Genomic DNA, 15,222 nt, shown 5'->3' with positions numbered 1-15,222 from the left:
ATCCTGGGTGCCCTGTACTTTCAGATCTTGGAACATGTCATGTACATTTGCCTCTGGACTTCAAAAGAGAGCATCTGCTTATTAAAGACATTCACTCTGTTTAACCTTCCTGTTTTCTCTCTAATTCATATTCTCTTTTTCAAGTCAATGGACTCATTATCAGTTCTATGGTAGGCAACACTGGCTGTCACATCATTGTGCATCATTGTACTCTCCCTGAGTATGTTAACTAGTTTGGGTTCTTCCTCAAAAACAAGGCATTTGACCTTCAAGTGGCCTTCTTGGCTAACTGATGTCTATGCCAGCAAAACAAAAACTTTGTTTCCTTTAGATTTGCCAAGGCGTCTCTTTTTCTGAAACATGAAATAGTAGAAAATGGCCTGATGTAGCTGGGAATTGTGGAGATAAAATAATATGCAGGTAAATATCCAGTTTTTAACCCACTGCATAATGTAGTGTGACAAGTGGAAAATTTTACCACCCAAACCGCTCCCTATCCTAAGATCATAATTATCACTAATCGAGAGTAGAGTGAGAATAAGCAGAACATGCCCAGAGAGAGCTGCCTTAAAGTAGGTTGGGAAGTCGAGAAATAGCAGCCTATAAGCCTATGCAGAATCAGATAAGTGTACTGGACAGTGCCCCACAGCACTGAACATAATAATGATAGGCAAGGTGACAGGCAAGAGACCCATACAACTAGTTAGAGTATAGAGACCAAAAGGGGATCAATGGCAGAAAAGCAGTACTGAGGTTTAAAAGCCCAGGTATAAGGGACAGGAGAGCTGTTCCAGAGCCTTAATGTTGAATTACTGAACTGCATACCTGTCTTGCTTAAAGACTCCCCTGCCCCTGGCCTGAATTGGTCCTAAAGTCTAATTCTGATGGAACTTACACAATACAGTTTCACTTTAGAAGGGGCCACAGATTATCAAAATATGCCCCCTCCCATGCCTAAATTCTTTTTTTTTTCACATGACAATTTCCTTTTACAATTGAGGGATTAGGCTGAAAATGGAAATCCCTCTAGAAAGCAGAACACAGTAACTTCGCAGAACATTGAGTTGTCCATGCCTAAAAACAGGACTATTCCTTACTTAAACTTTTAAAACCTGTTTTAAACAGTTTTATTGAGATGTAATTAACACATCATACAATTTAACTATCTAAAGTGTACAAGTCAGTGGTTTCTAGTATATTTAGAGTTGTGCAGCCATTATTACGATCAAGTTTAGAACATTTTCATCACGCTGAAAAGGAAACCTAATGTCCTTTAGCCATTCACACACAACCATTTTATCCCCCAGCCTTAGGCAACCACTAATCGACTTAATTTCTCTATAGGCTTTCCGATTCTGGTAATTTAGAAAATATTTTTAGAGTAGGGGAGGGGAAGAGGAAGAAGAGAAAGAGAATCTTAAGCAGGTTTCATGCCAAGTGCAGAGCCTGACATGGAGCTTGATCTCATGAGATCATGACCTGAGCAGAAACCAAGGATCAGCCATGAACTGACTGAACCATCCAGGCACCCCTTTTAGCACAGAGTTTTAAAGCTTTATCTGTGTTATAGCATGTAGCATCACTTCATTCCTTTCTATTATCAAACAATATTCCATTCTATGGATATACCATATTTGATTTATTCATTATAGGACTTTGCATTGTGAAAACTTTCAAACATGTATGAAAGAGGAGATAATATTATAATGAATAATCATAGACGTATCATCAGCTTCCAAAATTATCAACTCACGGCTAATTTTGTTTTATTTATACCCATCACCATTTTCTCATCCCCTATATCATTTTAACATAAGTTCTTTCATAAATAGTTCAATATAGACTTATATATGTAGGCATATATATATATATTTTAAGATTTTATTTATTTATTCATGAGAGACACACACACACAGAGAGAGAGAGAGAGAGAGAGAGAGAGGCAGATACAAGGCAGAGGGAGAAGCAGGCTCCATGCAGGGAGCCTGACATTGGACTCTATCCCAGGTCTCCAGGATCACAAGCTAAGCTGAAGTTGGCAATAAACCACTGAGCCACCCAGGCTCCCCTATATATATATATATATATAATTTTTAAAAGCAACCACAAAATTGTCATTGCACATTAAATCTTCATTCTTTAGCATCATCAAATACCAGCAAGTACTAAATTTTCTCTATTTGTGTTTCTTTGCATTTGATTTATTTGAATCAGGATCCAAAATAGGTCTGTCAAATTCCTTGACTGTGTTTTTCACCTAAATTTTTTCTTCCTCTTTTTTCTTCCTTAGAATCTATCTGTTGAAGAAACCAGGATATTATCCCTACAGAATAACTATATTCTGGATTTTGAGGATTGCATCCTTCTGATATTAACATGCTCCCATGTCCCCTGTATTTCCACAAATTGGTAGTTGAGGTAGAACCTTTATCAAGTTTAGATAGGATACTTTGACAAGAATTCTTGAAAAAGTCTGTGCGTATTTCTATGAGGATGCACATAAATTAAAATAAATTAGTTAAATTTATTAAGTTAAAGTTTGTTTTTCCTTTTTTTTATTTATTTTTATTTTTATTTTTTAGTTTGATGTTAAAATTGACCAACGGATTCAGGTGTTGTCAACCCTACCCATTAATTATAAAACTCCCAAACATGTGAGAAATACATATTATTGAATATTCCTGAGATTTTTTGGCTGTTACAATAGCTGAGGATATGCCTGACTCTTGCGAAATGGTACACCATTATAACCAAATAGTTGATTAGGAAATGTTTTCCTTGGTAAAATATTCAAGCTAACAAATTAAAAAATGGATGTTAGATATTTACCATTTTGTAATCTCAAATGAAATAATGTATCAAGATAATAGTCAGTGATGGTTGCTAAAACATCAAGTGAAAAGCTAATAGGCTGGTGTGGATCTGGTGACTGTGGGCAACCACATTCTGTGGGCAGTTCGGGGTCTGGGTATTTTCTATGTATATTTCTTTTTCTTTCTTTCTTTTTTTTTTTTTTGTTTCTTTTTCTTTGGACTAGCGAGCTAGCTGGAACATGTTAACTCACAGCCATGGCAAAAGTACAAAAGGCCAAGATATAAATGTGGAGTCTGCTAAGACTTCTGTTCAAAACTAGCACTTTTTTGCTGCCCATCTCCCCCAAATTCATTTATCACATTGCTTAAGGTAAAGTCAGAGGAAGCGGAGGTGTATACTCTGCTTTTAATTGTTAGGAATTGCAAAGCTGAATGGAAAATTGAGAATTTGTGAAGAATTGGGTCCAATAATTTAATCTACCTCAGCAGTATAAAAGTTTTCTTTCCCTTATTTGCTAGTTTCCAAAGTAATTAGTTGATTCACTAGTATCTTTCAAAAGTGATCAGTATTTTTTAGTACTGTTGCCAACTCACAGATTTAATTCTATTTGTGTATCAGATTCATTTTAATTAATGTTATTTTTGTTAATCAAGTTGTTCCTTTTTAACTTGGTCTGTAGATTTTTTTTTTTTTAACAAAACTTCAGAAGTCTTTGATAGCTTCCTTGCTTTTGGGTTTGAAAATATACTCTGGGCCCATCGTAAACATTTTCTCTTTTAAAGATCTGAAATCAAGGAACCATATTTTCCTTTTATGGGAGTGGTTATTTTGAGAATATAATGCAAGTTCTAGATGTGCCCATTGCTAATGGTTTTGTTACTGTTTCTAGGCCTTTTATTTTATTTTAAAGATTGATTGATTGACTGATTTTAGAGAGAGAGTGAGTGCAAGTCCGGGGAGAAATGGGGGAGTGGGGGACTATCATGCAGATTCTGCACTGAGCCCAAAGCCAACACAGGGCTTGAATCCAAGACCCTGAGATCATGACCTGAGCAGAAACCAAGAGTCAGATGCCAAACTATCTGAGCCACCCAGAACCTCTGTTTCTAGACCTTTTAAATAGATGGACGTAGAAAATACTTTTTTATTTTTATTTTATATATATATTTTTTAAAGATTGCATTTATTTATTCATGAGAGACACACAGAGAGAGAGGCAGAGACACAGGCAGAGGGAGAAGCAGGTTCCATGCAGGGAGCCTGACATGGGACTCGATCCTGGGCCTCCAGGATCATGCCCTGGGCTGAAGGTGATGCTAAACCACTGAGCCACCAGGGCTGCCCGAAAACACTTTTTAAAAAACACGTATATTTATATGAGTATTTCTAATTCAGACTTAAAATTACAGGTTTTCACTTAACTTTTTTGATACTCTCTGTATATAGTCTTGTGTATCAATCAATATTCTCCTATTACTTCTGGATTTGAATCATAATAAAAAATGTTTGGATAGAAGAAAGAGGCATTAAAGTTAATGGGTGATGAAAAGATGGAGATGTTTATGTGGGACCAGGAAGGAGAACCAAGGTTTACTGAAATCAAATTCTGCTACTTCGCAGTTTAACTAATTGCTGATCCTCTTGATTCTGGGATATGAGGATCTAAAGGGCTATGTGACCTGAGAATCAGGAACTGTTAAAAGTTCCTATATTCTAATATTCAGCCCAAAGTTAAGAACTGCTAGCTTATACTTCATCTTGAAGCATGGTGAAATTAAGAAGTAGTAGTCTAACTCAATCCTCAGGGAATCAGGTGTTGATCCTTACAGGCTTTGACACTTCATAAGTTTGACCACTAGACTTTTGTAGTTGACCTGAATTACATATACTCTGTAGTCTTACAGGGTGATAGTGGGCAGCATGTGAAGTGATAAAGGCTTTGGCTCTGGAGTCAGAGACCTGGACTAGGATTCTGCAATTTACTGGGTATATTAATTTCCTACCATTGCTGTAGCAAATCACTAAAATTTTGTGGCTTAAACCAACACAGAATTATTATCTTACAAGTTCCCAAAGTCAGAAGTTCAAAACGGGTCTCACAGGGCTCAAGTCAAGATGTCGCTAGTGCTGTGATCCTTCATGGATGATCTATAGGGGAGAGTATGTTTTCTTGGCCTTTTCCAGCTGCTAGAGTCTGTCAACATTTCTTGACTTATGGCTTACTTCCATCTTCAAAGGCAGCAAAGGCCAATCAAGTCTTTGTCACATTGAGTCATACTGATCATGGCTCTTCTGCCTCCTCCAATATGGACCTTTATGACTACGTGTGATTACATGGGAACCCGGAGTAACCAGCCACCTGAGTAATCCATAATACCCTTTCTGTTGTAAGGTCAGCTGATTCACAACAATTCCATTCTCTACTTTAAGTCTCCTCTTCCATGTATCATGACATGTTTCCCCGTTTCAGGAATTAGGAAGTAGACGTTTTGAGAGAAGGCCATTTTTCTGCCTACCACACTATCAGTTTGGGGATTTTTTTTTTTAATTCTGAACCTTATTCTCTTTTATAAAATGAGCATCTGAGGTTATGTCATATCTTCCTGAATTAATGCATCCCAGTGATTCTCAAGAGTAAGAGAGAAGTGGTGATCAGAACATCTGGAAAGATTTCTTGCTGGTAAAGTGTTCCCCAGGTGATATCAATATAACACTTCTTCACTATATGCTTACTCATCTTGAAGAATTGCTCTGAAGATTAAGGGAGATAATTCATGAAAACACCTGGACATGGTAAGAGCCCAATCCCTATTAGTGTCTTTCTCTTTCCTTTTTTTTTTTTTTTTAATCTTTCTCTGCTCCATTCTATTTATAGAAAGAGACTGATACTCAAATATCAATGAAGAGTTCTCTGGATACCATGAATGAATCAAATAATTAAGTTTTTGCCTTAGTCTTGTTTCCAGCTAGACATTTTTACTCTTTACTAAAGCTGTTCACATACCTAGATTACTTTTTCTAGTTTCTTTGTCAAAAGGCTGTGGATATAACCTTGGCCTCTAGGACTCTGACTTCTATAGATCCACCTTTCAGATGCCACCTTCTCTCTCTGTGTAAGATACTGAGATACCTGCCTCATCTTCAAATATTGATGGTGACCAGCATTTGAAATATGCCTCAGGCAGGTCTAACTCCCAAGCACTGTGCCTTGTCTTTTGACGTATACCTCCTCAGCTATGAATTTCCAGTTCTGTACCTCATATCCTGCCACATAGCATATCTGCTGCCAAGTTCCTGCCCTGAAGCCAGAGGCAAACCATCACACCTCTCTAAAGACTTACAATATGTGATAGCTTCAAAAGCTTTGAACATGTTGCAAATAGCAATAATTTAGCAGCATTTACTAGGGACCACAACTTTGTGGGGTTTTGTTTTGTTTTTGTGTTACTACAAAATGTGTTACCTTCTTTATGTTTTCCTTTTTCCATGTTACTTCTTGATATGTTTGTCCCAATTTTCATTTAGCAAATCATCTAAATCCCAGTCACTAGAACTTATATACTTATTGATCATATTTCAGTCTTGCTCTACCATTGTTAAAAGGAACACAGGGCAAAGATTGCCCTGTCTTTGAGGCTGTCTTCAGACCTGAGCTCTATAGGAGAGGACAAAGCAAGAACTTGAATGATGTCCATGCATTTGTAGTTGAATAAATTCAAAGAATATTTACTGAGAACCTACTGTGTACTTTGCAACATGTCAGTCATGCAGTTATTGGAAAAAAATTGACAGTTTTTCCTAAGAGCTTACATGTTCTTGATAAAGCAGTTATGTAATAATTATAAATACACGTAACATTTCAAGGATGGCAAATGCTGTCAGAGATGTTCTCCTGCATTATGAAAGTGTAATGGTAAAAACATATCTTATGGTAAGGACAGGAGTCATGGAAGTTGTAAGGAAAAGAAGTAAATACTCCAAGTTATCAATTATCTTCAATTAGTGATAACTATTATGAATAAGCAGAATAAGGGAATAGATATTGGCATGAAAGGAACTTTAGTTAGTATGGCCAGGAAAATCCTCTCAGAGGAGATATTTGAACAAAAACATGAATACCAATCATGAAAAGTGAGTATCATAATGGTATGAGGGAAGAGTGTTCCAGGCAAGGGAATAGCAACTGAGAAGACTCTGGGGTGGAAGAGAAATGGCTTTGAGGAGAAAGAGGTAAGAATCTTTTAAAAAGAATAAGATCTATGATAGTGTCACAAGACCAATGAAAGCCACAGTATTTATAGTCAAGATAGGAGGTGATAACCTAAGTTAAATAAAAGAAGCAGGCTTAGGGAAAAGATAGAATGAACTACCCCTTTAATCCAGGATCTAATATGGAATCACATTGCATTTATTTACCATTGCTTTATTCTCTTTTAATATGTACGCATTCCTTGTTCTTTCTTTGTCTTTCATATGCTTAACATTTTTAGCAGCTGGCCCAGTTATTTTATGGAAAGACCCTCAGTTTGAATTTCTCTGAAGATTTCTCAGGGTTAGATTAGATTCAGAGTATTTATTGTTAAAAGGAGTACAAAAAGTGATATTGTGTCCTTCTTAGTGCATCATACTAGTGAGCATATGTAGATTTGCCCCATACTGGTGTTACACTTGGTTAAAGTGATGTATGTATACCAAGTTTCTCTACTATAAGAGTACCATTCTTTTTCCTTTGTTGTTGTTAAGCAACTCAGTGGAGACTCTGACACTAACTTATTGGTCAGTAAAAGTTCTCTCATTCTTATTACCATTTACTGATGATTCTTCCTGAATCGGTTATCATCATGATGATTGACAAATAGTGATTTTTCTAACTCCATATTTTCTCCTACATGTATTTGTCAGCATTCTACTTTAAAGAGTAGCCTTTTCTTATCCTCCATTGTGTATTTATTTAATTATATCACCATGGATTTTCTTTATAATATTTTTTATTTTGATGCCCAACATAGTAGACACAATTCTAAGATGACCCTGAAATTATCCCTAATCTTCTATGATGTCCGTGTCCTGAATGTGGAGACACTATGATAGAATATCATTTTCATGATCAGGTTATGTTACATGTCAGAATTCACCAAGAAAGGAAGATTATCCTCAGTAGACCTAACCTTAATAGAAGCAGGGCTCTTCCTAGTAAGAAACATTCAAAACATAAGAGGAATTTGATGTGAGAAATTCTCCTTTGCTGGTATTCAGCATGAAGGAGGCTCCATTACAGAAAATGAGGTACCTTCAGGAGCTGAAAGCAACCTCCCACCAATAGCTGGCAACAAGATGAGACCTCTGTACTACAGTTCAAGGATCTGGATTTGGGCAACAACCTAATAACCATGGAAGTGGATTCTTATATAGATCCTCCAGATATGAATGCAGATGGGCCAACACCTGAATGTGGGACCCTGAGCTGAGGACCCAATCAATTCTGGACTTCTACCTTAAAAAAACAAGTTAGTGTTGTTTTATGTTTGTAAATCTGTGACTACAGAAATAGAAAACTAATGTACTCAAGTTGTCCCGTATTTGGCCCATGGGAGCTCTTTCAAGCAAATTATTGTACTATTTAGATATACACTGTCGTTCTTAATGTACTTCCTTATTTAAAATACAAACACACACAGACACACGACACATATACACAGAGCATTAAAGCAATATTTAATTTATTGTTTAAACTTTTTATAAATAAGTATTATACTATTATTATTTTATGTGACTTCTTTTGTATTTCCAACAGGACATTTTTTCAGTCCATCCAAGTCGCTGTACGTTAGCTGTAACTCATTTTTTCACTGCTATGTATCATCTATTTGTAAATTTATGCTATGACTTCCTTTATGTTGACAAATATTTAAGTCACTTCCTTCTTTATTTTGTTACAAATATTGGAGCACATATTTTTTTTCTGATCCTCATGTAACATATTACCTGGAGGCATTTGTCTAGCACTATTTCTGGGACAAAAGATGTGTGCAGCATGATGCCCAGTTGTATACCAAAGTACTTTTACTGCTGTGCCATATCTTTGCCATTTCTTAGTTACCAAGTTTTTTCATCTTTATAAATCATTTGGGTGTAAAATGATACCTCTTTCTGGTTTAATTTACCTTTCTTTCTCTGGGTTCTAAGGGAGTCAAGGATAGGTTAATAAATTAATTGTCCATTTGTATTTCCTATTTTGTGGACATGCTTTTAAGTCTCTTGCCTGATTTCTGTTGCCTTATCTCTCTGTACTGATTTATGTAATTTATATGTTCCAAATTCAATTCCTTTGTCTATTATATGTGTTACAAATATCTTTTTCCACTTTGTACCTTCTGTTCATTTTTTAAATTTGATATCTCTGTGGTGTCCGTTATGGACTGAATTATATCTAACCACAGTTCATATGTTGAATCCTTAATCTCCAATGTGAATATATGTGTAGATAGGGCAATTAAGAAAGTAATTATGGTTAAAAGAGGTGATAAGGGTGGGACCCTAATCCAATAGGATTGGTGTCCATATAGGAAGAGGAAGAGATATGAGAATTTTCTCTCTCCTTGCACATACAGACAAAGACCACCTGAGACTGTATAAGAATGTAACAAGAAGGTGCTGTCTTCAAGTGAAGGAGAGACATCTCACCAGAAACTGGGTGATACAGTGGCCTCCAGAGCTGTGAGAAAATAAATGAGTATTATTTAAGCACCAGTCTGTGGTATCGTGTATGGCAGCCCAAGCAAATTAATACAATGTCTCTAAATGAATGGACATTTTTAAATTAAATTTAGTCAAATTTGTCAATGACTTCCTTTATATTAATATTCTTTGATTTTTGTTTTGATTATAATTTCCCATACCTTATCTCCTAGAGATTCTGTTTTATATCTTCTTCGGAATAATTTAAATTTCACTTTTTATGTTTCAGGATTTATTCTACCTAGAATTTCACTTTGTATAATATATGATAAAGAGATTACATTAGATAATATTATATAAAACATATAACCTTGTTATTTATAATGCATATTATATTTATTAGTTTATTAGTTTATTATATACATATCATTTAACACGAGCAATTATTCCAGCTTGTTGCAGTCAACTTGGACATCTATAATAATGCACCATAGACTGGGTGCTTAAACTACAGACATTTATTTCATGTAGTTCAGGAGGCTAGGAAGTCTAAGATCAAGGTGCCAGCAGATTTGGTTCCTGGTGAGATGGCTGTTCCCTTTGGCAGTTAGTTAGCCACTTTCTCACTGTATCTCTACATGGTGAAGAGAGAGAAAAGTCTGTCATCTCTTCTTCTTCCTATAAGGAAACGAATAGCACTATAGTCCCATTCTCATGACCCCATTTAAATCTAACTACTTTCCAAAAGCCCCATCTCCAATATCATCATCATGTTGGGGGTTAGGGCTTCAACCTATCAATTTGGGAGGGGAGTCACATATTCAGCCTACAACATAGTCCCCTTATTAAATAATTTATTCTTTAATCCAATGCTAAACTGCCCTAGTTAGTTCAGTTGTATACTATGTCTTGATATTATTGTCTCAACTTGTTCCTTAGGAAAGTCTTGCTATTTTTCTCGTTTTGCTTTTCCATAAGTTTTGGAATCAGCTTGTCAACTCCACTAAAATTCTATTAGAGCTTTGATTATAATTACATTGATGCACAGATCAATATAAAAGGAATAGCCACATTTTTATAGTGACTATCAGTAAACAGAATATATCTCTCTTTTCATCTTGGCTTTCTTTTATAATCTTCTTTTGAAGTCTGGAGTGCCTTTTGTTATATTTATTCTCAGACACCTTATTTTTTGGATGCTATTGTAAAGGAACATATTTTCTTTAATTACATTTTCTGAATTATGCTGGTATATAGAAATGCCATTGATTGTGTATATTGATCTTACAGCTCACAGCCACATTGCTGAACTCTCTTATTATTACTAATAATTTTTCTGTAAATGCTTTTTGGTTTTCTATGTAAACAATCATAACATCTGAAAATAATTTGTTTTGTTTATATCTTTCTGATTCTTTTGCCTTTAATTTCTCTTTTCTCATCTTACTTTGCTGGCCTAGGAGACCCAGCATGATGTTGTCTGCAAATGACGATAATGGGCTTCATTGACTTATTCTTCATTTTAAAGAAAATGCTTTATAACATTTATTGATGCAGAAGAATATTGTCCCTGGATTTTTTGTCAACCTTGTTGCTTCTCTTTATCAGGTTAAGGAAGTTACTGTCTCAGGTTAAGGAGGTTTCTTGCTTATAATAAGAAACATACATTTGGTTTTTATCCCATTCCTGGCACAGAGCTCCTAAAATTCTTGGAATTTCCTATGATGAGAACAATACAAATGTCTTTTAAAGGTTATGTTAATTAAGTGACTTTTGGATAACACCTAAGGATGGAGGCTGGTGGCAGCGGCTGTCTGGAGAGCTCCATGGCTCATTCACCTATGAAAGTCTTTGTACTTTCATAGGAGCCCAGAAAAAGAGGAACATAGAGCATTCTCGGAGTGTCTGCTGACTTTCCTCCATTCTCCAGCTGCTTCTTGCCCATACTCTCCCCTCCTCATACTGAAACCCCATCAGGAGAACCAACCATGTGGTTAAACTTTGAGTCCCATCTCCCTGACCTTCCAAAAAGAAGCACTAGAAATCGAGTGCAATAACCAAAGGCCAATGTATTAATCAATCATGCCTATATAACGAAGGCTCCATAAAAAACCAAAAGGGTCGAGTTTAGAGAACTCCCAGGTTGGTGAACATGTGGAAATTTGAGAAGAGTGGCAGGCCTGGAGCGAGAATGGAAGGTCTATGCCCTTTCCCCATAACTTTCTCTATGTATCTCTTCCATCTAGCCATTCCTGAATTATATCCTTTTATAATAAATTGGTAATCTAGTAAGTAAAATGTTCTTCTGAGTTCTCTGAATTGCCTTATCAAATTATCTGAATGCAAGGAAGCAGTAATGGGAACCTCCCTTCTGTAGCCAGTAAGTCAGAAGCACACCTAGACTTGCAACTGGCATCTGAATGGCTGGCAGGCAGTCTTGTAGACTGAGCCCTTGCCCTGTAGGACCTGGCACCATCACAGGTAGATAGTATCACAATTGAGTTGAACTGTAAGACACCCAGCTGGTGTCTTAGAATTGCTTGGTGTAAGGAAAAACCCACATATCAGAATTGATGATCCAAATTAGAAAGTTATTTATTTAAACAACTATATAAACAACTAAAGAACTATTTCTTATTTCATACTTAATAGGAATTTTTATCATATATTGGTATTACATTTTACCAAATATTTTTTCTTGATCTGTCATGATGTTATGACTATTTTCTTTTTTAAAAAATATTTATTTATTTATTTATGATAGACATAGAGAGAGAGAGAGGCAGAGACACAGGCAGAGGGAGAAGCAGGCTCCATGCCAGGAGCCTGACGCGGGACTCCATCCCGGGACTCCAGGATCGCACCCTGGGCCAAAGGCAGGCGCCAAACCGCTGAGCCACCCAGGGATCCCCGACTATTTTCTTTTTAATCTGTTTATGTAATAAACAACCTTAGTAGACTATTTACTATTAAATCAAACATGAATTTTTGTGATAAACTCAATCTGATAAATTGCTAAATTTGATTTACTAATATTTAAGTTAGTATTTCTTTGCCTCTGTATGAATGTATTTGCCTGATGTTTCTCTTATTCATAGTAGTTTGAGTTATCTGCTCCTTAAATAGTGATTAGTTATAGCAGATGGTATCAATGCTGCACACTCAGGACTCACCAGTTCCAGACACATCAATAGTTTTTTTTTTAATTGAAATATAGTTGACATATAATGTTATATTAGTTTCAAGTGTACAACATAATGATAGGGCAATTCTGCACATTACACACTGCTCACCATGATACATGTAGTTATCATCCATCACCATACAAAATTATTGTAGTATTATTGACTATATTCCATATCTCTACCTTTTATCCATGTAGCGTATTTATTTTGTAACTGTACTCTTAATCTCTTTCACCTACTTCACACATCCCTCCATCCCTCTCCATAGATAAGTTTTTTTTTTTGTTTTTTTTTTTTTTTTACTCCAAGCACTAGTAACTCTGCCTGAGGACTTTCTCCGCCTATTGGAAGCAAGAAGTTATACTTTTTTTTTTTTTTTAATAAGCTTTACTTCCAGCATGGAGCCCAATGCAAGGCTTGAATTCATGACTCTTGAGATCAAGACCTGAGCTGAGATCAAGAGTCAGACACTTAATGGGCTGAGCCACCCCGTTACCCCTTGGAGGGTGCCTCTTGGAAACATACTGCTAAGACAGAGCCACAGCACTGGAGAGTTACTGCCCTTGGAGGAAGTCCTCAACCAATAATAGACAGATATTAGTTTATATATACCCCAGTTTTCTTTCTTCTGGAGGGAAAATTGGAAGATATTGACTCATAATCAATCCTTCAGAGGTTTCTCCCGGGTTTGGACTTAGTGGCCCACAGGCAAACCTTCACCAATTTGATTCCTTCTCCTTTCTGCCTTCCTTTATCACTCCATTCAGTGATTCTTGGGGTCATTTCCCAAAAACGTTGCTTCACTCAAATCTTTGTCTCAAGTCAGCTTCTGGGGAATCCTGAGACAAAATACTTAAAAATGTAATATATCTTATGGGGCACCTGGGTGGCTCAGCCAGTTAAGTGTCCTCTTGATTTCAGCTCAGGTCATGATCTCAGGGTCATGGGATGGAGCCCTCCATTGGGCTCCATACTCAGCTGGGAGTCTCCATGAGGATTCTCTCTCTCTCTCTTTCTCTCTCTCTCTCTCTTTGTTTCTCTTGTGTACGTGTGTGCACGTGCACACGTGTGTGCTCCTTTTGCTCCTCCCACTGCTTGTGTGCATGCTCTCTCTCTAAAATAAATATATTTTTTAAAAATGTAAAATAGATATGTTTCTCTTTGTAAGTATTCTTAATTTCAAAATGATAATAGTTTTAATAATATTTCTCAATAATAAGGTCAGTTTTGGTCATTTTTTTTTTTTTACTTTTTTCAAATACATGTAAGTTTTCAAATGGATTGGAATGACATTGCTCACAATGTTCTTCTATTTACTTTTTTTTTGGCCAGGGCAGGGTTGGGGGATGCACTACACCCAAAATAATTTTTTTTGTTTTTGTATTTATTATTTGCTTCTTTGTTTGAGTGTAGTTAACATACGTTTTATATTAGTTTCAGGTGTACAACACTCCTATTCACTTTTTAATTTCTGCAACAATTCCTATGGCTTTTCTGTCAAACTTTGCACTCATTTTTGCTTTTACCTTATTTTCTTGATCGCTATTACCAGAAGTTTTATTAATGAATTCACTGTTAGCTTTATGAATTCTCTAATTTGTGTCCTTATCTTATGTCATTAATTTCTGCTTTCTTTTTGAAAACATTTCTTTTTTTAATTTCATTTTTATCTATTTTGTGTTTTTCTTCTAATATATGGAGTGTATTATTGATCATCAGCCCTCTATCTTTTGTAATTTAAGCATTGAAGACTTTTTCTTTTCCTCCTATAACTACTAGTTATTTGTCTCACAAGTTTTGGTATGTGGGTTTTTAAATTATTTTTTCCTAGGTAATTTAAATACCCACTATGATTTCTACTTGGAAATATGCATATTTAAAAGCTTATTTTAATATTTTTATATAGTGTTATGTCATCTTCTGGAAAGAAATCTGTGTTCTCCACTTGTCAAATTCAATGTAGTTTGCATGTCTAAGTTAGTCAAGTTTGGAACAGTCTTGCTCATATATACTATATTGCTATCACTTATTTTTCCTGTTTGTTCTGATTACTGATATGTTAACTTTTAAAATTTGATGATAGATTTATTCATATCTCTTCACAGTTTTGTAAATTTTTATTTCATATATTCTAAAGTTATAGAATTAGATGCATACAAATTTTAAACTATTATATCACCCTGGCAAACTGAACACTTTATCTCTATAACATTATAATTAACATGATATTGGTATTGCCAAATCAGCTGCCTTTTGGTTAGTGGTTTCCTGATAAAAGTTTTTTAATCTTTGTCTTCTTTTCTCAGTGTTTATATCCTAAATAAGTGTATACCTATATTTTTCAATCAGTCAATCTTTGACTTTAAATTGAGTGCTTAGTCCATTTAAAATTTTTTTATTTAAATTCAATTTGCCAACATACAGTATAACACTCAGTACTCATCTCATTCTGTGCACTCCTTAATGGCCATCATCCAGTTACCCTACTCCCTTTCTGCAACCCTTTGTTTGTTTGTTAGGAGTCTCTCATGGTTTGTCTTCCTCT

Source organism: Vulpes vulpes, chromosome 13, assembly GCF_048418805.1.
Source record: "Vulpes vulpes isolate BD-2025 chromosome 13, VulVul3, whole genome shotgun sequence".
In the NCBI taxonomy this organism is placed as follows: domain Eukaryota; kingdom Metazoa; phylum Chordata; class Mammalia; order Carnivora; family Canidae; genus Vulpes; species Vulpes vulpes.
The sequence above is the reverse complement of the archived record's forward strand: the minus strand, read 5'-3'. Positions refer to the sequence as shown.